This window comes from Aquarana catesbeiana, linkage group LG13, assembly GCF_042186555.1.
Source record: "Aquarana catesbeiana isolate 2022-GZ linkage group LG13, ASM4218655v1, whole genome shotgun sequence".
In the NCBI taxonomy this organism is placed as follows: Eukaryota; Metazoa; Chordata; class Amphibia; order Anura; family Ranidae; genus Aquarana; species Aquarana catesbeiana.
The window spans coordinates 211,436,172-211,462,770 of NC_133336.1; positions in this window are offsets into that span (position 1 = coordinate 211,436,172).

Sequence of the window (26,599 nt, forward strand, 5' to 3'; positions counted from 1 at the left end):
TCCAAATGTGAAAAGGAAGGACTTTTTTTCCCATAATGACAGAGTTAAAAGCTCATTGATGAAGAATGGGAGAGATGTGACAAGAAGACCAATTTACAGTAAAGGTCTCCAAGCGTTATCCAATGAAGCTGGCTGATACATGTTTAACCACTACGCATCCACACTATAGCCAAATAACGGCCACAGCGCAGACCTGAATTCCTGGGAGGCCATCATATGACGGCCTCTCCTGTGCACGCTCCCTGTGCGCGCCCTGCAGGGCACGCGCCGGGCGCGCTGTGATCACAGAGTCACTGAGACTCGGCTGATCACCGATCCGAGTAAGGGGCCGTTCCCGGCCCCTTACCATGTGATCAGCTGTCAGCCAATGACAGCTGATCACATGATGTAAACAAAAGATCGGTAATTGTTTTTTTTTTTACTCACGCTGACAGCGCGAGTAGAAAAAAAAGCCGATCACCGGCTCGGATGTCAGGGACATCGGTCCCCAAGTGGAAGAGGCACATCTGCCTCATCAGTGACACCTAAAAGTGCCACCTTACAGTGCCCACAGTGCCACCTAACAGTGCCCACAAGTGCCACCTATCAATGCCAACAAGTGCCACCTATCAATGCCCACAAGTGCCACCTATCAATGCCCACCTGTAGTGCCAATCAGTGCCACCTGGCAGTGCTGCCCATCACTGCTACGCATCAGTGCCCATCACTGCCACCCATCATTGCCGCCTATCAGTGCCCATCACTGCCTCCTCATCAGCATACATCAATGAAGGAGAAAAATGACCCGTTTTAAATTTTTTATAATATAAAAAAAAAAAAAATTATTCATGTTTTTACATTTTTTTAACAAAAAGTAAAAACCGCAGAGGTGATCAAATACCACCAAAAGAAAGCTCTATTTGTGGTGAAAAAATGATAAAAATATCATTTGGGTACAGTGTTGTATGACCGCGCAATTGTCATTCAAAGTGCGTCAGCGCTGAAAGCTGAAAATTGGTCTGGATAGGAGGGTGGTTTAAGTGCCCTGTAAGCAAGTGGTTAAGCAATGCACTTCCAGGAGTGGATGGGACCTGCCAGCTTCTGGTGCACATGTGTCTTTGCCTTTCAATACCTTTAGGGATCCTACGGATTGAAAAGATGACTTAAAGCTGGTTCACACCAGATACAGTCCAATGTATTATTATTCAAGTCAAAAATGCATGAACAGTGTTTACCATGGATTCCAATGGCCTATGCCACACCAGTGCAGTGTGTTCTAGTACAGTTAACTAAAGGAGAACATGTCACATTTTTTCTCTATGGAACGCATCTATAACATGGCAAAACGCATTGAAAAAGCACCTGAACAGTTCAAAAATGTGCATGCAGAAAGACCACTTCAACTCAGAAATTGTGGTAAACCGGTCCGCAGACTTGCAGAAAATCTATACTGTGGCAAGTTATTTGCCTGTTGACTAGCAACAGTGTTAATGTGATGTTGAAAGCATTAGGAAATGGCCTTTAATTCAAGCGGAACCTGCAGGAGTGGGCATGGTTCTGGAGGACTTGAACCTGGCTGCTGACTTTTGAATTCAATAGATCTAGTTCTAAGCAGGGCTGGACTGGGACACAAATGTGGCCCTGGAATTCAAAGAGACCGGCCCACTTTAATTTTGAGTGTCCCCATCAGCACCCCCTTACATCAAAGTGTCCCCATTAGCACCCCCTTACATCAAAGTGTCCCCATCAGTACCCCCTTACATCAGAGTGTCCCCATCAGCACCCCCTTACATTAGAGTGGGCCCATCAGCACCCACTTACATCAGAGTGTCCCCCTCTCCTCCCCCTCCCATGTGTACTCACAGTTCTGAAGGCAGCTTCTCGTTCCTCTCTCTAGTCATGTGATAAGTGATAAGGGGAGAGAGGAAGGGAAATCTACCAGCTGTCTATCTCCCCCTGCAGGCTGGAGGGAGCAGAAAGCCTAATCATCTCTCCAGCAAGTGTAGGCAGCTGCTCCTTGGTGACAAGAGTGAAATCACAATCACTCACTGTCAGTGAGGAGTGGCTCCAGGACTGTGCCTGACTGGCCCACTGAGCCATCGGCCCACCGGGAAACTCCCGGTAGTCCCAATGGCCAGTACATGTCTGGTTCTAGGGCTAGAGCATTCAGTCACAGCCATGAGAGCCTTATGGTGGTGCCACTGGAGGGTGTATGAAGATTCCACACAAGCCCTTTGTTACATTCCCCATAATGGGAGGTTGTTGTTTTGCAAAACATTGGATGAAGCGAGTGACAGAATAAATGTCCAGAGTGTGGCCACAGTCTAATAAGCGTAAGCAACCATCTTTTTTGCTCAAATAGGTTGATCTGCAGAAGGGTTCAGGAGGCCAAATCTTTTAGGCCAGTCTGAAATTTATCAGAACACAGTGCGGGGGGCTCAAATTCCTGTTTACACGGAATCAAACCCAGAGCAGGTTGCTAGACATGTGGAAAGTCTTTGAAGTTGGGCCCAACCAGTGTCTTCCAGTGGGAGCCAGGATAGCCTCCTTTTTTGGAGGGTTTGAGCGACAAACATCAGAGAGTTAGCTGGGAGTAAAATCACCAAATCCTTTCATTTATGACCACCAGATCTCAAGAAGACAGAATTACCGCAATATTATGTATAAGGATTATACTACAACAAGCCCATAGTTGCCACCAAAAGAACAAATTGGGGGTTTTCCCCATTCTTTCTAGTACCCAAGGTATCAGGAGCTTTGCCTACTGTCTGGGCTTGAAGAAATTGAATGGGTACATACATAACAAAAGGTTCAAGATGGAGTCCATGCAAACAGTCATGGCGATAGTTCAGCATGAGGACTGGTTAAGAGTCAATTGACTTGGCTGATGTATACATTCATATACCAATCGGTGCGTAACACCAGAGACATCTGAGATTTGCAGTGACCAGCTGTCATTTCCAGTTCAGGTGTTTGCCATTTTTATAACTGACACAGCATCAAGAAACTTTTTAAACATTTTGTTGGCAGTAGTGGCAGTAATTTGTCTTTGGGGATAAGGCTCTACCACTACTCAGACAACGTTTTGATTGTTGCAGGTGTAAGCCAGGAGCTAGCAAAGAATCACAGCCTTGTCCTAGAAATCCTTTTTCAGAGTTCAATCGACTAGTGAACAAACATGAAAAACAGTTAGGGCTCAGCCGCCTCTACTCTCACTGAGATAGGAGAGGGAAGGGAAATGCGCCTGTGAGGAGAATACATACCAGGAATACACGGCTCCCCTCCCCCCCACTGAGCCAGATACCCTATGGTTCGGTGTGCCATGGAGGAGGTGATCAATCTGGATATCACAACTAAATCTGACTACATGCGCTTTACCCTTGTAGGGGTATAAGGATCTGGTGAGTGTGGAACTTAGGGGGAGCACGAGTGTCACTTTACTTCCCACACAGGATTCGCGATTAAGTGTATGCACAAGTCACTTTAGACACCTGCACAAGTCACTTGGAAATATTGCAATTTTCATTAAAGACTGGACTTTTTATTTTTATTTTTAATTTTGATATATTCACAATTTCTTATTTTCACACTAGTATGTTGGCCATATTTGTATATATTTTAACCTTTTTGTGTTCACTCCAATGTGTTGGACACATACACACATTTTTTTGTTTTTTATGCCTGTATGCACCATCAGGTGTATCATTAATAGGATTGATGTTATGTAGAGGTGCGCATCTTCACTTGCCTAACGATTCGATTCGATTACGATTATCAGGTCAACGATTCGATTCGATTCCGCGATGCATCACGATGCATCACGATTACTGCGCGCGGTTTTCATAAAAAAAAATTCAAGCAGTCAGGAGAACTCCATTTTTTTTTCTTTATCTGTTCTTAAAAAAAACAAAAAACACAACAGACATGATACAGGAGATGGTCAGAGACTGCAGACATGATACAGGAGATGGTCAGAGACTTCAGACATGATACAGGAGATGGTCAGAGACTGCATACATTATACAGGAGATGGTCAGAGACTGCATACATAGTACAGGAGATGGTCAGAGACTGCAGACATACTACAGGAGATGGTCAGAGACTGCAGACATACTACAGGAGATGGTCAGAGACTGCAGACATACTACAGGAGATGGTCAGAGACTGCAGACATACTACAGGAGATGGTCAGAGACTGCAGACATACTACAGGAGATGGTCAGAGACTGCAGACATGATATAGGAGATGATCAGAGACTGCAGACATAGTACAGGAGATGGTCAGAGACTGCAGACATGATAGAGGAGATGATCAGAGACTGCAGACATAATACAGGAGATGGTCAGAGACTGCAGACATACTACAGGAGATGGCCAGAGACTGCAGACATGATATAGGAGATGATCGGAGACTGCAGACATAGTACAGGAGATGGTCAGAGACTGCAGACATGATAGAGGAGATGATCAGAGACTGCAGACATAATACAGGAGATGGTCAGAGACTGCAGACATACTACAGGAGATGGCCAGAGACTGCAGACATGATATAGGAGATAATCAGAGACTGCAGACATAGTACAGGAGATGGTCAGAGACTGCAGACATGATAGAGGAGATGATCAGAGACTGCAGACATAATACAGGAGATGGTCAGAGACTGCAGACATACTACAGGAGATGGTCAGAGACTGCAGACATGGTACAGGAGATGATCAGAGACTGCAGACATGATAGAGGAGATGATCAGAGACTGCAGACATAATACAGGAGATGGTCAGAGACTGCAGACATGGTACAGGAGATGATCAGAGACTGCAGACATGATAGAGGAGATGATCAGAGACTGCAGACATAGTACAGGAGATGATCAGAGACTGCAGACATGATATAGGAGATGATCAGAGACTGCAGACATAGTACAGGAGATGATCAGAGACTGCAGACATGATATAGGAGATGATCAGAGACTGCAGACATGATATAGGAGATGATCAAAGACTGCAGACATGATGCACCAAGTAGCCAGCATTGGGTTATAATGCGCTGCTGCTTCCATGGAGACAGAGACCAGCGCTGTCAATAGCAGTGCCAGGACAGCAACCCTGGTTGTTCGCCCACTGGTCCAGTGTCGGAGGATTCCCCCATCCACCTGGAATGTGTAGATGAGGAATTGGATCTTTTTTTTTTTTTTTTCAGTGTAATGACCAAACGAAAAAAAAAAACAGATCAATATATGGGCTGCATAAGTGGCTTAGTGCTAACTGGATCTTGGAAGAACAGAGTGGGGGAGGGAGACAGATAGGGGAGAGAAAGGGACAGTTCAGTAATGAATGTGTAATGAACAATGCAATGCTCACTTATTCAGGGATGAGGCTGGAAGTTCACACAGCTTGGAATGTGGAGCTGCTGACTGTTCTTCATATCTCCCGCGCACACCCCCTCCCCCCTCCTCTCTCTCTCTCTCTCCTTCACAGCTGTGTCGGGATAGGAGAGTGGGCGGGCTGGGCAGACACAGGGGGAGAGAGGAGGAGGAGGAAGAGGAGGAGGAGGAGGAGGAGGGGGGGCAGCTGTATGCATGTAATCTCTGTCCGTTGCTGGGAGGGGGGAGTGAGCTTCGCTGGGCTGTGTGAGACGAGTGTCAGAGACACTCCGCTCAGCTGCAGCCACCAGCCCCTAAATGTACACAATGATTCTACTATCCTACGGACGGGAGAAATCAGTCTGTATCCTCAAACTGTCACAGAGATAATGGGGGTCTGGAAACACTGCAATTTCCCCCACAGTGCAGGATCTCCAGGGACTTCGGCAACCCCGATTGTCCTGCCGCTCCCATGGATGTGATGACAGCTACAGTGATCTGTCTCACAGCTCCGTGGGGCTCTGCGCCCCGCACATCGGGGAGATAAGAGAGGACGTTGTCCCGTGTCTGAGGAGGGGGAGAGCGTGGGTGGGGGCAGTAGCTGAGGATACATCTCCCATTGACGGGGAACGGCGCCAAGCTTAGCCAGCCGATCAGTGGCTTGTCACCTCCAGCAGGCACTGCTGTGCGGGGGGGAGGGGCCGTAATGACGTCACGCATAATCGATTACGGCCGGATACCGCATCGATGCCGAATCGGGAAGGGCAGAATCGCGATGCATCGATGCGGCGATCATTTTCAACAGCCCTAATGTTATGTCACTTTTCAAGCATATGAGTTTGGTATTATATTATGCATTTTTAGAGTTTTTAATACTTTGAAAACTGGTTCTACACAAATTCTTTTGTTTTTATATATATATTATTGTTGGTTATAATAGCACTTGCACTTTTATATGTGAAGTGTGATTCACCTTTAAAGGTTCACTCTTCAGGTAATGGGCAGTGCCACTTACTTCTTTCTACTATTTATAAACATTTGCTCCATTATTGGAGTTTCCCGGGGGAGGCAGCAACCCAGCACATTCCTAAGCGCAGAATCTTATAAATTATATAGGAAAAACAGTTAACCCCTTCTTAATCTGTGAAGGATCTTGGAGTAGTTTTTCATGCCCGAATATGTCAAGTGGTTTTTCAAAACTGCAAAGTTTGCAAAATTAAATTCTGTGTATAAAGAGTCATGGAGACAACATTTATATAAGCCAGGGATTGCATTGTCCCCATTGGGACATTCCAGTGCCGACTTGGGCCAAGTGGCATATGGGGGCTTTTCAATTTGACTTCCTCAGTCAATGGGATGGGCTGCCTATGGATCAAAAGGTCTGTGTGTCTGCACAAATTAGTAAGAACATATGTTTTGGATACCAGTGTGCCTCTTTTGTAGCATGCCTCTCAGCCCAGGAGATAGAATAATTCTACAGTCAGATCCCAGTCTGTCTTCAATCTGAGGAGACAAGTGCAAGGGCATTGAAGCCTAATTGAATGCAGATGCTCTGACTGAAATAAATTAGGGCTTGCAAGCCTTTCAGGATCTTTTCTCCAGGGGGCCTGAGTGAAGTTGATGATTGACACCAGGACAGCAGTAGCTTACATTGCCCACCAAGGTGGCACCAAGTGTCTGTCTTTTTCTGTTACTTTTCATAACAAACTTTTCACTGGGTGGAGAGCCACTTACAGACAGTTAACGGCAGTCTACTTACCGGGAGAGCAGGATCCACTAACGGATCAGTTAAGCAAATTATTTTCCAATGGACAGAACAAATTTATGCCATACAGGTGCTTTCCACCTGTCGAGGAGGCCTTGGTTTTCATTGCTTCCCCAGATGTCATCAGCACCGCCAATCCCGTTTCTGGTCAAGCAAGATCTTTTATGCTAACATCAATGGCAGCACCCCAATCCAGTGAGACTCTTAATAGCCGGGCTATTGAATCAGCTGGACTAGTAGTGCAGGGATTCTCATCCAAGGTGGTTCAGACCTTGGTGAAGACCACAAGACCATGAACGCTACATATAAGAGGATATGAAGGAAGTTTGTGCTGTTTGCTTAGCAAAGTTTTCTCTCCTGTGTCTCCAGCTCTAGCGAATATCCTGGACATTTTTACAATCGATGCTTGAGGTTGTTCTGGCATTCAACTCCATTAAAGTATAGGTCTCTGCCTTTATCCTCTTTTTCAGGCTGCAGATTGAAAAAGAGCCATTGAACCTTTACTTCATGCATGCCGTAATCCATATAGGACCACCAAGGAAATCCTTGTTTCCTTCATGGGACTTGGGCTTGGTTCTGAAAGCACTAGTACAGGCATTCTTTGCTCCAATAGCTTCATTTCCATTGCGGTTTCTAGTGGTAAAACTAGTTCCTCTGACAGCGGTTGCTTCAGACAGAAGGATGTTGGAGATTGCAGCAATTTCCTGCAAAGATCCCTTTTGTGTCTTTTTACCAGAAATAGTGATACTACGTCCATCTCCAAAGCTAAATTCTAAAGTGGTATGCAGTTTCCAGGAAAAGTCCCTCCAAGCATTCACACGGGGCCACTGAGTACACAGCAGGAAGACTTCAAGTACTTACACAAGTTGCTACCAGTGTACATACAAAGGTCAAAAGACGTGAGGAAAGTGGACAATCTTTTAGTTTTGCCGTCAAGTTCTTGAGTCCTTTTCTATTAGTGATTAGATTGGCATGCAGGAAGTTGGCCTTTCTGCCCAGGAACAGGTGCAAGGTCCTTTGACCTGAGGGGTGGCAGCCTTTGGGGCATTAATGCCAGGATTTCAGTGGAAGATATGTGAGACAGCTAGCCTTTCACTCAACTTTACAGGCATGCAGTCAGCAAGTTCTGCAAGGTTTGGATGAGACATATACATATTTTTTGTCTTTGGCAGCTTTTCTTTGATTGTCAGTGTTTCTTTTCATGTGTTCTCTCCCGCCCATTTATTCAGCTAGTTATATCCCATTGTCTGCTGACGTGAGGTATGGCCAGGAATGCATAAAATTGCTTTCAAATACCATAATTTTCCTTTCTTGGCCTGTCCTCACGTTAGCACAGGACTGCCTCCCAAGTGGCCTGTTACAGGCTAGGTTAGATGAGGCACTAGCCCATTGTGTGCTGACGTGCGGACAGGCCAGGAAAGGAAAATATTACGATAAGTATTTGATAACAATTTTCCGTATTCTCACCAGGGAATGGGACATAATTTGGGGAATGAATTGAAGTGACACTAAAGGTTCAAATTTTTTTTTTTTAAATAACAAACATGTCATACTTACCTCCACTGTGCAGCTTGTTTTGCACAGAGTGGCCCCGATCCTCGTCTTCTGGGGTCCCTTGGTGGATAAATACAAAAAATGTGTAGCGCTAAAGACAGCAAAATACCTTAAAAATAGTAAGTTAAAAAGGCCTGAACATAAATTATAATGTACACAAATAAATGTATCACATATAAAGTGGTTCAAATAGGCAGACAGTGAGTTAGAACGAAATGGGTCACTCCCAAAAGTGAGGTGAGGAGCGCCTTCACCAAAATGCAACAGAAAGGTATTGGAAGGTATTAATCTGCAGTCACTTTAAAAAGTCTCATCACTATATTGAATTCTCATATCACACCACTGTGTCTTTTTAAAACATGCAGTGCACTTGGATGTTACAGATGGGAGCTTACCGGAGGGTTTGAACCCAAAACAGCGTATGCTGTGAGGGTCAAACCGGCTTTTATTGCACCCTGGCAATGGTGGGAAGATCTTGGCAGTCTGATGGTATTGAAAGAGGCTGTTCTAAAAGTATATCTTCTCCACACGTATTAATGAATCTCTCCACATAAGGTTCATAAAGGGTACAAAAGGGACTACATAGTGTGATACCGTAGACACCGTAATTTATTAAAAATCAAAGAAATACACTTACATGAAGAAGTTGGTAAAAAAGCGCTTGTACATAAAAGGGGCGGTAGTGGAGTCCTCCCGACGCGTTTCGTCTGAATAGACTTCGTCTTGGGGTGCCCTCCACTACAGCCCAACTCCCTAATATAGGGACTGTGTTCATCTTGATGTGACTCCAGCCCGTTCAATTCCAAAAACCGCAACTTCCGGGTTGTCCAAGATGGCGGACCCGCGTGCGTTCCAGACCTCGTTTTGGTGGGTGTATTCATGCGTTCCACCATCCAAAACGGAAGTCTGATGTTCCCCATATATCTTGATATTAAAAATCTTAGCCTTATTATAGTGTAGCAATAAAGGTATTTAAGAGTTAAAATGTTTCCTGATTTGTGAAGATAATTAGTATCGATCCGTGTCCGCAGTATGAATCAGCGAGATCTCGACAAGTCACGCGATGTGACGCCATAGCGTCACGCCGCCAAGGCGGAAATACTCATATGGAGTACCTCGCTTGCGTTCCACTGGTGGTTAACCAGACAATCGCGGACCCCTCGCGTGATGTGACGCTGTGACGTCACGGCGCAAATACGGAAATAAACATGTGGATTGACCACTTGCATTCTACTGGTCAAGGTCAACAGTAAACAAACGTGTTGAAATTAGCTTTACCTTAAATGGCTTGTATGTCAGTTACTAAGTAGAGAACTGAAAGCCAGTAATTCATCACATGACATACACCTTAAGGGGGCGATATAATGGTGGTGTGAGTAACCTGATAAAGCCCGGTGACATGTCTTAATATTATAGCTAGAAGGGAACAAAAGATGTATATTTATAACCCCATATGTTTAAATTAAAAAGAATTCAAAGAGCTGGATTCACATAAATGTGCTAATTATTTCATGTGTGGCCTGTACAATTTTACAAAAGGACATAGCCGTATGTGAATACATCCAAAATCCAAAATTATAAAACATAAAAATATAACATATATAGATATATATCATTAAGGACAAACATTGTATCTTTTATGATTCATCTAAAAAGGCGTTAACATCAACCTCTACATTGAGTCCTAACGGGGCAAAAGTCTGCAACTCATATGCCCAGAACATTTCGAGGCGGGATACTCCCCTCGTTTTGGCACCCCCTCTCCAGGGTGGTGTGTATTTATCAATAATGATAAACTGTGATCCCTCAGGATTCCCACCATGGAATTCTTTAAAATGTCTCGGGACCGTATGTTTGGGGTCCCTGCTTTTAATCAAGGCAATATGTTCCCCCACCCTAATAGAAAATGTCCTTGTAGTACGGCCTATATACTGTTTCTGGCATGGACAAGTTATGAGATACACCACGAATTTCGTGCTGCATGTACAAAATGGCTTTATGGTGTATCTCTTTCCAGTCACTGTAGAGGCAAATTCGGAAACCTTACGTGTTCTGACGGAATTATGCTGGCATACCTTACATTTCTTGCATGGAAAAAAGCCTGTCCAATCGTGAAAAAACAAGGGACGGGTGGGGGGGTTTATGATATTGGGGGCTATCTGTCCTTTTAAAGAGGGTACACCTCTGAAGATAACATTTGCTTCTTCTGGGATGAGTGGGCCCAGAATACTATCCTGCTTCAGGACACCCCAATGTTTCCTCATGATGTTTTTGATCTGTCTGTGCTGTGTTGAGAAAGAGGTTAACAAAGCCCACCTAAACTTCCCGTCAGGTTCTCTTTTGGGCTTGACTTCTAGTAGTGATTTCCTGTCAATATTGATAGTTTTTTGAATTTCCAGGTTCAGGTCGTCAGTATCATAACCCTTATCTTCGAACCTGGATTTCAAAATCATGGCCTGTTCAAGAAAAGTCTCCTCTTCAGTGCAATTCCGTCGGAGTCTGAGAAACTGGCTCCGAGGTACCGCATTTAACCACGAGACATGATGACAACTGTCGACAGGTATAAAACCGTTACGGTCTGTCGGTTTGAAATAAGTGCTGAATCTAAATTCATTATTAATGATCTCTATCTTTAAGTCTAAAAAATGTATTTGGGTTTTACTGGCTTGATAAGACAAAGATATACCCCTGTCATTGGTGTTTAAACTCACAAAAAACTCATCCAGTGATTCCATGGTGCCATTCCATAGGAGAAGGATGTCGTCTATGTATCTGGTCCACAAAACCAATGACCTGGCTTCGTGGACATAGACGACATCCTCCTCCCATTTGGCCATGAACAGGTTCGCGAGACTAGGCGCGAATTTGGCCCCCATGGCCACTCCCCGTTGTTGGAGATAGAAATTATGGTTAAACCAAAAGTAATTGTGTTTTGCCGCGAACTCTAGTAATTCGACAAGGTACTCACACTGGAAAGAGGCCAAAGAGTGTTCCTGAGACAAAAAATGTTTAACGGCATCGATACCTTTATCGTGTGGTATGCACGTGTACAATGATGCCACGTCAGCCGTGGCTATAATGTAGCCCTCCTGTAGAGGGATATTCTCGAGGAGTCTAATCGTAGAGCTAGTATCCTTTAAATATGAAGGTGTTTTCTTTACTAGAGGCTGTAGGAAAAAATCTATATATTTGCCTACTCTGGCCGTAATGGAGTTTATACCACTTACAATTGGCCTACCAGGGGGGCAAACTGGATCCTTATGGACTTTAGGCAAATAATAAATAGTGGGGATTCGCGGTGCTGTGGGGATCAAAAAATCTCTCTCTCTCTTATTCAGGATCTTTAATTCGTATCCTTTTAAAACCAGTTGGTGTAATTTTTGTTTAAATTTATGTGTGGGATTATTAGGTAATAACTGATAGGTCCCTGGTTCACTCAAAATGCGATGCATTTCTGCTTCATATTGGCACTTGTCCAAAATCACTATCCCCCCCCCTTTGTCTGCTGGGCGGACCACCAAATCTTTGCGCGCACACAAAGATTCCAAACCATCTCTTAACAATGGAGGATGGTGAGTACGTTTAATTGGAAGTCTGGCTAAATCATGTAGGACAAGGTCCCTGAAGATTTTCACAGCCGGCGCCGTGGGGACTGGGGGGGAAAAAGGGAGGGATTCGATAGGCCGGAATGAACCGTTCCTGATGTGGATGCTGGATAGTCAGTGTGGATCGGATTGGATACCAAATACCTCTGTATATTGACCTTACGGATGTATTTATGGACATCCATAAACGTATGGAACTTGTCAAGTTTTTTGGGAGGGGCATATTTAAGCCCCTTGTCTAATAGAGATAATTCTGCTTCTGTGAGGGTTTGAGAGCTTAAATTGTAGACGCCTTGGCCTTTTACAGTCTTTGCCTTTTTTCTTCTTTGTACTCTCCTCCCCCCTCTGCATCCTCTCTTTGATTTAGGCCTCGTTTTCTTGAGTGTGGAGCCTCGCGAAAAAACTGATTCCCATGTGTGTAGGGATTATGTATATATGGAGATTGGTCATAATCATCTCTCCTACGTTCCGGGCTATAGATCTCCCTGAGAGGTGAGAACCTATTATGGGTGCGTATAGGGGAGGGGTAATGATGATAAGGGTCTTCTCTTCGTTGAAAATCCTGATCTGGTCTATGTTGTCTAGGGGAAGGATGGTATGAACCATGATGGAGATTGGTGTCAGAATGTAGTGCCCTATTATGGGTATTACCTCTACCTCCCCTCTTCCCTCTCATATTGTGTCTACCCCTGTGGGGAGTTTCAGGGTTGTAATGTTGCACCCGCGGCTGGGATACATGAGATACCCCACCACGTTTGGTTCCACCCCTCTATGGACCACGACCGTGCGAATAGACATCCCTGGGTTGAGATTGTGCAATGGTAGTGTTCCCACTTGAGGGACCACTTGTTAAAATTGTGTCAACCGTGGTGTCAGAGGAAACTTCCATGGGTGGGGTAACCTGTAATAGTTTTTGCCAGCCAAATACTGTATGGTCCTTATAGTCGCCCACGTCTCTAGAATATTTCTTTTGTTTTTTTATCTTTTGGTCACGTTCCTCTTTCTCTAAATGTCCCAAAAGGTTAGAGGAAAGGGACTTGTACTCCTGAGAGTTTTTATGGGTTGAAAGTTTATCCTTCAAATCCCTAATTTCCTGATCTATTGCCTGAAGTCTATTGGTTTTCTTGGATATAAGTAACTGTAAAAAGTTGATGCCTGCATCATTAAAGTATTTAAACCATGTTTCCAGATCAGTTTCACCCTGTTGGGGTTGGACTTCCCAACGGAGGCTTCTAGGGACCATTTGCTCTGTAATGTATTGTTGTAAAAAAACCAAATCCCATTGCAGGTGAAGTTCGGTTGTCATTACATTTTTGAGTCTGAGGAACAGTCCTCCAATCTCAGTGTTACTACTTGTTGTTATGAAAACCCCCTCAGGGTTAACCCTGCGTGAGGCTCGATAGTCAAACACATCCATAGTGGAGTAAATCCACAGAGAAGCAGCAAAAATGAAAATTCTAAATATATACACTAAAAATTGCACCAATAGTAAATTTGCGCTTACTCTAAATGATCATAAAAAATCATATAATCATATGAGCCGCTCACACCACAACTAGAATCGTTGCCAAACAGATGGATAAATACAAAAAATGTGTAGCGCTAAAGACAGCAAAATACCTTAAAAATAGTAAGTTAAAAAGGCCTGAACATAAATTATAATGTACACAAATAAATGTATCACATATAAAGTGGTTCAAATAGGCAGACAGTGAGTTAGAACGAAATGGGTCACTCCCAAAAGTGAGGTGAGGAGCGCCTTCACCAAAATGCAGCAGAAAGGTATTGGAAGGTATTAATCTGCAGTCACTTTAAAAGGGTCTCATCACTATATTGAATTCTCATATCACACCACTGTGTCTTTTTAAAACATGCAGTGCACTTGGATGTCATGTGATGAATTACTGGCTTTCAGTTCTCTACTTAGTAACTGACATACAAGCCATTTAAGGTAAAGCTAATTTCAACACGTTTGTTTACTGTTGACCTTGACCAGTAGAATGCAAGTGGTTAATCCACATGTTTATTTCCGTATTCGCGCCGTGACGTCACAGCGTCACATCACGCGAGAGGTCCGCGATTGTCTGGTTAACCACCAGTGGAACGCAAGCGAGGTACTCCATATGAGTATTTCCGCCTTGGCGGCGTGACACTATGGCGTCACATCGCGTGACTTGTCAAGATCTCGCTGATTCATACTGCGGACACGGATCGATACTAATTATCTTCACAAATCAGGAAACATTTTAACTCTTAAATACCTTTATTGCTACACTATAATAAGGCTAAGATTTTTAATATCAAGATATATGGGGAACATCAGACTTCCGTTTTGGATGGTGGAACGCATGAATACACCCACCAAAACAAGGTCTGGAACGCACGCGGGTCCGCCATCTTGGACAACCCGGAAGTTGCGGTTTTTGGAATTGAACGGGCTGGAGTCACATCAAGATGAACACAGTCCCTATATTAGGGAGTTGGGCTGTAGTGGAGGGCACCCCAAGACGAAGTCTATTCAGACGAAACGCGTCGGGAGGACTCCACTACCGCCCCTTTTATGTACAAGCGCTTTTTTACCAACTTCTTCATGTAAGTGTATTTCTTTGATTTTTAATAAATTACGGTGTCTACGGTATCACACTATGTAGTCCCTTTTGTACCCTTTATGAACCTTATGTGGAGAGATCCATTAATACGTGTGGAGAAGATATACTTTTAGAACAGCCTCTTTCAATACCATCAGACTGCCAAGATCTTCCCACCATTGCCAGGGTGCAATAAAAGCCGGTTTGACCCTCACAGCATACGCTGTTTTGGGTTCAAACCCTCCGGTAAGCTCCCATCTGTAACATCCAAGTGCACTGCATGTTTTAAAAAGACACAGTGGTGTGATATGAGAATTCAATATAGTGATGAGACTTTTTAAAGTGACTGCAGATTAATACCTTCCAATACCTTTCTGCTGCATTTTGGTGAAGGCGCTCCTCACCTCACTTTTGGGAGTGACCCATTTCGTTCTAACTCACTGTCTGCCTATTTGAACCACTTTATATGTGATACATTTATTTGTGTACATTATAATTTATGTTCAGGCCTTTTTAACTTACTATTTTTAAGGTATTTTGCTGTCTTTAGCGCTACACATTTTTTGTATTTATCCATCTGTTTGGCAACGATTCTAGTTGTGGTGTGAGCGGCTCATATGATTATATGATTTTTTATGATCATTTAGAGTAAGCGCAAATTTACTATTGGTGCAATTTTTGGGGTCCCTTGGTGGCTGTCTCGGCACCTCCCGGCTTCTGATAACCCCCTCTGGGAAGTGCTCTTCTGGGGGGTTACCTTGCTGGCAAGCTCCCGAGTCCTGTATTCGGTGTCTATAGCTGCATACTACAGGACTCAGCCCCACCCTCCAGCTCTTGCATCATTGGAGTTGATTGACAGCAGCGTGAGCCAATGGCTGTGCTGCTATCAATCTATCCAATGAAGAGCCAAGAAGACCGAGCAAAGGAAGAGTGTGTTCACAACGCTGGACTTTCCAGGGCTCAGGTAAGTAAAATGGGGGAGTTGGGGGGCCAGTGATTGTAAGATGTTTTTTTACCTTAATGCATAGGATGCATTAAGGTGAAAAAACATGAACCTTTACAACGTCTTTAAGAATACACAGTAAAAAGATATAATAAAAGAAGCAAAGATCTGCCCATATCAGGAATTAAAACACAGGGGTGATTGAATGACACTGAATGAATGGAGGTATTTACAGCTAAAACATTTTGTATCAACTCTACCACAGCCAATTAGAAAGGGAAAGGATCCAAATTTAAAGGAACATCTTTGAAATTCACAGGAGACTGTGAAAAACTCTGTAGCACAGATTTATAAAATACTCATGGGGTTGGCAGAGCTGAGAATCCCTCTATTCATTAGAAAATGGGAAAAGGAATGGGGAACACGATTAGAAGAACAACAAGGATGAAAAATACTAAAAGCAGTACATAACTCTGCAGTAGACATAAATAAAATTGAAATTAAAGTGGATATAAACCCAATGTCATCCTTTATAAACTACTACCATAGGGGTTATCTATAAGGATATACACGCCTCCTGCATGTATCTTTACCTGTCAAATGTCTCCCTTCTGTCTGTTATGAGAACCCAAAAACTGCAGGTTCTGTGGGTGGGTCTGTTGTCTGGAGCTCGGTGGGTGGAGTTGTGATGTCAGTAGACTCCCCGCCCACCTCTACACTCCCCTCGTCAATATGCATTTTCTCCTGTGTATTTCTTACACTGAACTTCTGCTATGATCTCTAACATCCAGTGAAAAGAAAGGAAAGTAACCACATGACTTCAGCATGCCAAATCATGCTGAGGTGTGGAACAGCCAATCCTTGCAGAGCTGCTGAAGAAAGGAGTGGGGGTGGGAATTAAAAAATAATGCATGTCTTAGGCTAGTGAACAAGATATGTAAATCACCTGTCACTCACAGCAAGGGGGAGGATTTGACAAAGTTTTTCTCTGTTTGTCAAGATTTATCTCACTGAACAATAAAAGAGGATTGCTCAGAGCTGTATTAACTCTTTGTGGCAAGACTGGGCTCAAATGATAGGAAATCTTATACTCTATATTATGACATCAAAAAAATTTTTTTTTCGGGTTTACATCCACTTTAACTATAAATATATGTCAAGATGGTATATAACACACGAGAAAGCACAAAAATATCAGCCAAAGAAATCACCATTGTGTTGGAGAGGTTGTAATATGAAGGGCGCTATGATTCATATATGGTGGGAATTTCCTAAAATGCGAGAGTTTTGACAAGAGGTGGAGAAATGTATTGAAGAAGTTACAGGAATTGGAATACCAGACAACCCGTGGTGCTGTCTATTTTATAGTACAGATAGAACAATAAAGGAGTACAGTATTGCCACATTTGCTAAATGCGGCAAAGGGAGTTATCCCCAAAAAAATGGCTAGACCCAGAAAGACCCTCAATAAGGGAATATTTTAAAAGAGTCAAGTACATACAGTATATAATATGGAGTACGTATGTAGTAGGGAAGAAGACAGGACAGAAAAATTTTCTGGAATTTGGGAAAAGTGGACAGACTTTAAGAAAACCAACAAATATATAGAAATATGTGTGGAGTAGGGATGAGCTTCGAGTTCGAGTCCAACTCATGTTCGATTTGAACATCGGCTGTTCGCAAGTTCGCCGAACAGTGAACAATTTGGGGTGTTCGCGGCAAATTCGAATGCCGCGGAACACCCTTTAAAAGTCTATGGGAGAAATCAAAAGTGCTAATTTTAAAGGCTTATATGCATTGTATTGTCATAAAAAGTGTTTGGGGACCTGGGTCCTGCCCTAGGGGACATGTATCAATGCAAAAAAAGTTTTAAAAACGGCCGTTTTTTCGGGAGCAGTGATTTTAATAATGCTTAAAGTGAAACAATAGAAGTGTAATATCCCTTTAAATTTCGTAGCTGGGGGGTGTCTATAGTATGCCTGTAAAGGGGCGCATGTTTCCCGTGTTTAGAACAGTCTGACAGCAAAATGACATTTCAAAGGAAAAAAAAGTCATTTAAAACTACTCGCGGCTTTTAATGCATTGCCGGTCCAACAATACACATAGAAGTTCATTGATAAAAATGGCACAGGAATTCCCCACAGGGGAACCCCGAACCAATTTTTTTTTTTAAATGACGTGGGGGGTCCCTCTAAATTCCATACCAGGCCCTTCAGGTCTGGTATGGTTATTAAGGGGAAACCCGCGCAAAAAAAAAAAAAAAACGGCGTGGGGTCCCCCCAAAAATCCATACCAGACCCTTATCCGAGCACGCAACCTGGCAGGCCGCAGGAAAAGAGGGGGGACGAGAGAGCGCCCCCCCTCCTGAACCGTACCAGGCCACATGCCCTCAACATTGGGAGGGTGCTTTGGGGTAGCCCCCCAAAACACCTTTTCCCCATGTTGATGAGGACAAGGGCCTCATCCCCACAACCCTGGCCGGTGGTTGTGGGGGTCTGCGGGCGGGGAATCAGAATCTGGAAGCCTCCTTTAACAAGGGGACCCCCAGATCCCGGGCCTCCCCCTGTGTGAAATGGTAAGGGACCCCTACCATTTCACAAAAAAAGTGTCAAAAATGTTAAAAATGACAAGAGACAGTTTTTGACAATTCCTTTATTTAAATGCTTCTTCTTTCTTCTTTCTTCTATCTTCCTTCATCTTTCTTCTGTTCTTCATCTTCTTCTCTTGTTCATCTTCTTCTCCGGGCCGCTCCGCACCCATGCTGGTATGGAGGGAGGCTCCCGCTGTGTGACGCTTCTCCTCTTCTGATGGTTCTTAAATAATAGGGGGTGGGGCCACCTGGTGATCCCACCCCCTCTGATGCACGGGGACATGATGGGACTTCCCTGTGGCATTCCCCGTGACACCACAGGGAAGTCCTGTCAAGTCACCGTGCGTCAGAGGGGGGCGGGGTCACCGGGTGGCCCCGCCCCCCATTATTTAAGCATTGTCAGAAGAGGAGAAGTGTCACACAGCAGGAGCCTCCCTTCATGCCAGCATGGGTGCGGAGCGGCCCGGAGAAGAAGATGAAGAAGAGAAGATGAAGAAGAGAAGAAGATGAAGAAGAGAAGAAGATGCAGAGAAGAGCGGGAGCCTCCCCCCATGCCATGGATGCGGAGCGGCCCGAAGAGAAGAAGGGAAGAAGACGCCGCGGAGGAGATGCTGGACGAGAACACCGGAGGAAGAACCAGAAGAGCCAGAAGAACCAGAAGAAGAAGAAGAAGAAGAAGAAGAAGAAGAAGAAGAAGAAGAAGATGAAGGAAGATAGAAGAAAGAAGAAGCATTTAAATAAAGGAATTGTCAAAAACGGTCTCTTGTCATTTTTAACATTTTTGACACTTTTTTAGTGAAATGGTATACCCCCTTACCATTTCACACAGGGGGGAAGGCCGGGATCTAGGGGTCCCCTTCCAGATTCTGATAAGCCCCCCACCCGCAGACCCCCACAACCACCGGCCAGGGTTGTGGGGATGAGGCCCTTGTCCTCATCAACATGGGGACAAGGTGTTTTGGGGGGCTACCCCAAAGCACCCTCCCAATGTTGAGGGCAAGTGGCCTGGTACGGTTCAGGAGGGGGGGTGCTCTCTCGTCCCCTCCTCTTTTCCTATGGCCTACCAGGTTGCGTGCTCAGATAAGGGTCTGGTATGGATTTTTCGGGGGACCCCACGCTGTTTTTTTATTTAATTTTGGCACGGGTTTTCCCTTAATATTCATACCAGACCTGAAGGGCCTGGTATGGAATTTAAGGGGACCCCCACGTCATTTTTTTTTTTTATTTTGGCCGGGGTTCCCCTCAGAGTTACCAACCTTCCGAGGCAAAATTTACTGGCAGGATACCAAAAATTTACAAACTGCATCAATTTTTTTACTGGCACTGCAAAAAAGTACCTATAAATACAGTTTTCGGCGCTAAACAGTGTAAATATGAATATTTAAACTAGAAACATATATCTAGTGCTATTAGCAATGTGTTTAAGTTTAACAAAAGTAAAAAAACATATTTCTGCATTGACACGAAGGTCAGGTTACTATAAACCGGCCAGCACAGAGTTCCCCCTTACATCAGAGTCTGCAGGATTCCCTCTTGCAGTGAAATGAAACTCTTATGTAAAGAGGAATGCTGCAAATCATGATCTAAGGTGGAACTCTGATGTAGAGGGGGCTCTGGTGACCAGAGACCACCTTATATCAGAGCCCACTTTGTTCTCTTTACATCAGAGTTCCCACTTACATCTGGGTCCGCAGATTGAGTTCCTTGTTGCACTGTAAGGGGGAATCCTGCAGACTCTAATGAAAAGGGGAATGCCAGGAACTCTTATGTGGGGGGCACTCTGGTGACCAGAGACCACCTTCCATACAGTGAATACGCTAAGGTAAGGGGGTTTACTAATATAGGGGGAACCTTTATATCGGTGCCCCCTTACATCAGTGACTCCCCCTCAGATTGGCCTGGCGGCGCTGTCACTGACCTCTTCTCAGGTGCACCGTGCATGGCTCAGTCAAATGGCTCCAGCTTGGTGGCTCTGGGTTTTATCCTACAAGAGACGGTCAGAGACTGCGGACATGCTAAAGGAGATGGTCAGAGACTGCAGACAGGAGACAGTCAGAGACTGTGGACATGCTACAGGAGACAGTCAGAGACTGCGGACATGCTACAGGAGACGGTCAGAGACTGCGGACATGCTACAGGAGACGGTCAGAGACTGCAGACATGCTACAGGAGAAGGTCAGAGACTGCGGACATGCTACAGGAGATGGTCAGAGACTGCAGACATGCTACAGGAGATGGTCAGAGACTGTGGACATGCTACAGGAGCCGGTCAGAGACTGCGGACATGCTACAGGAGACGGTCAGAGACTGCGAACATGCTACAGGAGACGGTCAGAGACTGCGGACATGCTACAGGAGACGGTCATAGGCTGCGGACATGCTACAGGAGACGGTCATAGGCTGTGGACATGCTACAGGAGACGGTTATAGGCTGCAGATATGCTACAGGAGACGGTTATAGGCTGCAGATATGCTACAGGAGATGGTCATAGGCTACGAACATGGTACAGGAGACGGTCATAGGCTGCGGACATGGTACAGGAGACGGTCATAGGCTGCGGACATGGTACAGGAGACGGTCTAAGGCTGCGGACATGGTACAGGAGATGGTCAAAGGCTGCGGACATGGTACAGGAGATGGTCAAAGGCTGCGGACATGGTACAGGAGATGGTCAAAGGCTGCGGACATGGTACAGGAGACGGTCATAGGCTGCGGACATAGTACAGGAGACCAAATGTGCTCACTACTTACACAGATAAAAAAAATATATGAATAAACACCTCAAGACCATCAAGCACAATACATAATTATATTATCACCATACAGTACAAACACAATATACAGCAGCACTTTTCATCAGAAAATACCAGCCAAATCATATTGCTGCTGCTGCCTCCCTTCTCCTGGCATGCTTGGATTTGTAGTGCCACTGTGCCACAGACACATGAGTTGCTAACTCTGGGGAGGACTGAGGTTGCTGTGCCTGTACTGGTGGTGAGCACTAGAGGTGCGCATCTTCACTTGCCTAACGATTTGATTCGATTACGATTATCAGGTCAACGATTCGATTCGATTCGATTCCGCGATGCATCACGATGCATCACGATTACTGCGCGCGGTTTTCATAAAAAAAAATTCAAGCAGTCAGGAGAACTCCATTTTTTTTCTTTATCTGTTCTTAAAAAAAACAAAAAACACAACAGACATGATACAGGAGATGGTCAGAGACTGCAGACATGATACAGGAGATGGTCAGAGACTTCAGACATGATACAGGAGATGGTCAGAGACTGCATACATTATACAGGAGATGGTCAGAGACTGCATACATAGTACAGGAGATGGTCAGAGACTGCAGACATACTACAGGAGATGGTCAGAGACTGCAGACATACTACAGGAGATGGTCAGAGACTGCAGACATACTACAGGAGATGGTCAGAGACTGCAGACATACTACAGGAGATGGTCAGAGACTGCAGACATGATATAGGAGATGATCAGAGACTGCAGACATAGTACAGGAGATGGTCAGAGACTGCAGACATGATAGAGGAGATGATCAGAGACTGCAGACATAATACAGGAGATGGTCAGAGACTGCAGACATACTACAGGAGATGGCCAGAGACTGCAGACATGATATAGGAGATGATCAGAGACTGCAGACATAGTACAGGAGATGGTCAGAGACTGCAGACATGATAGAGGAGATGATCAGAGACTGCAGACATAATACAGGAGATGGTCAGAGACTGCAGACATACTACAGGAGATGGCCAGAGACTGCAGACATGATATAGGAGATGATCAGAGACTGCAGACATAGTACAGGAGATGGTCAGAGACTGCAGACATGATAGAGGAGATGATCAGAGACTGCAGACATAATACAGGAGATGGTCAGAGACTGCAGACATACTACAGGAGATGGTCAGAGACTGCAGACATGGTACAGGAGATGATCAGAGACTGCAGACATGATAGAGGAGATGATCAGAGACTGCAGACATGATACAGGAGATGTTCAGAGACTGCAGACATGATAGAGGAGATGATCAGAGACTGCAGACATAATACAGGAGATGGTCAGAGACTGCAGACATGGTACAGGAGATGATCAGAGACTGCAGACATGATAGAGGAGATGATCAGAGACTGCAGACATAGTACAGGAGATGATCAGAGACTGCAGACATGATATAGGAGATGATCAGAGACTGCAGACATAGTACAGGAGATGATCAGAGACTGCAGACATGATATAGGAGATCATCAGAGACTGCAGACATGATATAGGAGATGATCAGAGACTGCAGACATGATGCACCAAGTAGCCAGCATTGGGTTATAATGCGCTGCTGCTTCCATGGAGACAGAGACCAGCGCTGTCAATAGCAGTGCCAGGACAGCAACCCTGGTTGTTCGCCCACTGGTCCAGTGTCGGAGGATTCCCCCATCCACCTGGAATGTGTAGATGAGGAATTGGATCTTTTTTTTTTTTTTTTCAGTGTAATGACCAAACGAAAAAAAAAAAACGATCAATATATGGGCTGCATAAGTGGCTTAGTGCTAACTGGATCTTGGAAGAACAGAGTGGGGGAGGGAGACAGATAGGGGAGAGAAAGGGACAGTTCAGTAATGAATGTGTAATGAACAATGCAATGCTCACTTATTCAGGGATGAGGCTGGAAGTTCACACAGCTTGGAATGTGGAGCTGCTGACTGTTCTTCATATCTCCCACGCACACCCCCTCCCCCCTCCTCTCTCTCTCTCTCTCCTTCACAGCTGTGTCGGGATAGGAGAGTGGGTGGGCTGGGCAGACACAGGGGGAGAGAGGAGGAGGAGGAAGAGGAGGAGGAGGAGGAGGAGGGGGGGCAGCTGTATGCATGTAATCTCTGTCCGTTGCTGGGAGGGGGGAGTGAGCTTCGCTGGGCTGTGTGAGACGAGTGTCAGAGACACTCCGCTCAGCTGCAGCCACCAGCCCCTAAATGTACACACTGATTCTCCTGTCCTACGGACGGGAGAAATCAGTCTGTATCCTCAAACTGTCACAGAGATAATGGGGGTCTGGAAACACTGCAATGTCCCCCACAGTGCAGGATCTCCAGGGACTTCGGCAACCCCGATTGTCCTGCCGCTCCCACGGATGTGATGACAGCTACAGTGATCTGTCTCACAGCTCCGTGGGGCTCTGCGCCCCGCACATCGGGGAGATAAGAGAGGACGTTGTCCCGTGTCTGAGGAGGGGGAGAGCGTGGGTGGGGGCAGTAGCTGAGGATACATCTCCCATTGATGGGGAACGGCGCCAAGCTTAGCCAGCCGATCAGTGGCTTGTCACCTCCAGCAGGCACTGCTGTGCGGGGGGGAGGGGGAGGAGCCGTAATGACGTCACGCATAATCGATTACGGCCGGATACCGCATCGATGCCGAATCGGGAAGGGCAGAATCGCGATGCATCGATGCGGCGATCATTTTCAACAGCCCTAGTGAGCACTGCAGGTAATAGGAGATTGGGGAGAAAACATCCTCCCTTTAGAAGAAAAGCAGATCTGACACACAAAAAAAACATCTGCACAGTGCACACAAGCCTGCTACAGAAGCCTGCAACACAGCCCATCCTCTGCCCCCCTCCTTCTGCCCACTAACACAAGTAAAGACACAACTGCATTTAGCTAATTGCTAGGCTAGCTAAGCTTACCCCCTGCTAGGCTGAAGTCCGTCCGGGTGGGCGCTCCACTGCAGGCTCGCTCACTCCACTCCACTCCTCCCCTCCCCCTCCCAGCATCTCCCAGAATCAAATAAGGCGAGCTGTCGGAGGAAGGGGGAGGGTACAAGACAAGTAGCAGCAGTCACAGGGATGATCGGAGACTCTCGGCAATGCTTCAGGACTGCACATGCGCAGTTCCGAGCCAGGACCGTCATTTTTACGGGCATGAAATTTTCTTTACGGGTTTTCACTGACATGAAAAAATAGCCCCGTTTTTACAGGCTGCCCGTAAAAACATGGGCAGTTGGCAACACTGGTTCCCCTTAATATCCATACCAGACCTGAAGGGCCTGGTATGAAATGTAGGGGGACCCCTACGTCATTTTTTTTAAATTTTGGTTCAGGGTTCCCCTGTGGGGAATTCCCATGCCGTTTTTATCAATGAACTTCTATGTGTATTGTCGGACCGGCAATGCATTAATAGCCGCGAGTAGTTTTAAATGACTTTTTTTCCTTTGAAATGTCATTTTGCTGTCAGACTGTTCTAAACATGGGAAACATGCACCCCTTTACAGGCATACTATAGACACCCCCCAAGTATGAAATTTAAAGGGATATTACACTTTTATTGTTTCACTTTAAGCATTATTAAAATCACTGCTCCCGAAAAAACGGCCGTTTTTAAAACTTTTTTTGCATTGATCCATGTCCCCTGGGGCAGGACCCAGGTCCCCATACACTTTTTATGACAATAACTTGCATATAAGCCTTTGAAATTAGCATAGACTTCAACGGTGTTCACGTGTTCGAACAAACTTTTTTCCTGTTCACATGTTCTGGTGCGAACCGAACAGGGGGGTGTTCGGCTCATCCCTAGTGTGGAGTAAGAAACAAGTGGGAGGTAGATGGAGACGAGGAAGAGAGGGAGGAGGAAGGGGAGTTTGGCACGGGAGGGGGGAGGGAGGTGGAGGGGGAGGGAGGTGGTATAGGGGAAAATAGTAATATATGTTTTTGGTACTTGTGATTTGCTGCTATTTCCTTTTCAATCTGCAGTGCTGTAATTTTCTCAAAAATGTAATATGTCAACCTGGAGGTGTTCTTTATACAGATGGTATAGAGCAGGGATAGGCAACCCCCGGCACTGGTACCACAAGCGGCACTCCAAGCCCCCTTTTGCCAGCACTTGACTCCCTCCCCATCAGCAGAGCAGCACAGGGAAGTGTCAGTGAGACACTAATATATTCCAATTTCACAATTCCCAACCTGCATTGAGGGAGAGGCACTGCACCCCCACACATTGTAAAAGATGGGAAACATTGTTGTGTTCTCTAACTTTGCTGTAGCTGTGATTGTCAGATTTTGTGATGGGGAAGATATTGGGTGCAGTTCTGCTAGGGGGTCCCTGTTTCCAGGAGGAGAACTGTCATTGGCCACTGATAAAGCCAATCACAGTCCTGCTAGCCCCATCCACCATCTGGAGGAAGATGACTCGCTTGGTTGCCAATACTAATCTCAGAAAGAAGAGATTTCACTGTGATTAAGAAAACCACAATCAGGTGACAGTTTGTGGAATTACTGTTGAGCTTCTGGGAAATTTGTTGAAAGTATTCCTAAACCTTTGTGTCACTACTGAACCCCGACACTCTGTGTCACTTACTACTGAACCCCTCTGCACTCTGTGTCACTTACTACTGAACCCCTCTGCACTCTGTGTCCCTTTAAGCTACAGCCAGTATTCAGCGCAATGAAAATCAAACCCAACTTTTGCTGTGCTGCACTTTTTCTCAGCTGCGGGGGCCCATCTTATGATCCTGCACACAGGCCCACTGCTTTCAGACCTGAGCTCATCATTGCGCATCCTATCCATATGCTTGTATGTGACATCACATACATCTCAATGGGATGTATAGGATGTATGTGATGTATGGGATCATCCTATACATCAAATACATCCCATACATGTATGTGGGCTGGATGCAAGAGTTGGATCAGCAGGATGAGTGTGTCAGGACAGGTAGATGTGTCTCATGTCTGCTTCCTTTCACCACTCTGCATATCACGCATGTCATAGATGAGAAGAGGGTACAGCGGTGGAGCAAATGAGAAGAAGGGTACAGCGGTGGGGAAAATGAGCAGAAGGGGTTCAGAGGTGGGACAGAAGAGCAGGAGGGTACATCGGTGGGGCAGATGTGCAGGAGGTACAGTGGTGGAAGAGATGATAAGGGGCTCCAGCAATGGGACAGAAAAGCAGGGGGCTACAGTGAAGGGGACAGATGAGCAGGGGGGCTCAGTGTTGGGCCAGATGCGAAGGGGGTTCAGTGGTAGGACAGAAAAGCAGGAGGGTAGAGCAGTGGGGCAGATGTGAAAGGAGGTGTATTGGTGGGGCAGATGTGAAAGGGGGTGTATTGGTAGGACAGATGAGCAGGGGAAACAGAGGTGGGGCAGTAGAGCAGGGGGTACAGAGGTGAGACAGATGTGCAGGAGGTACATTGGTGGGGCAG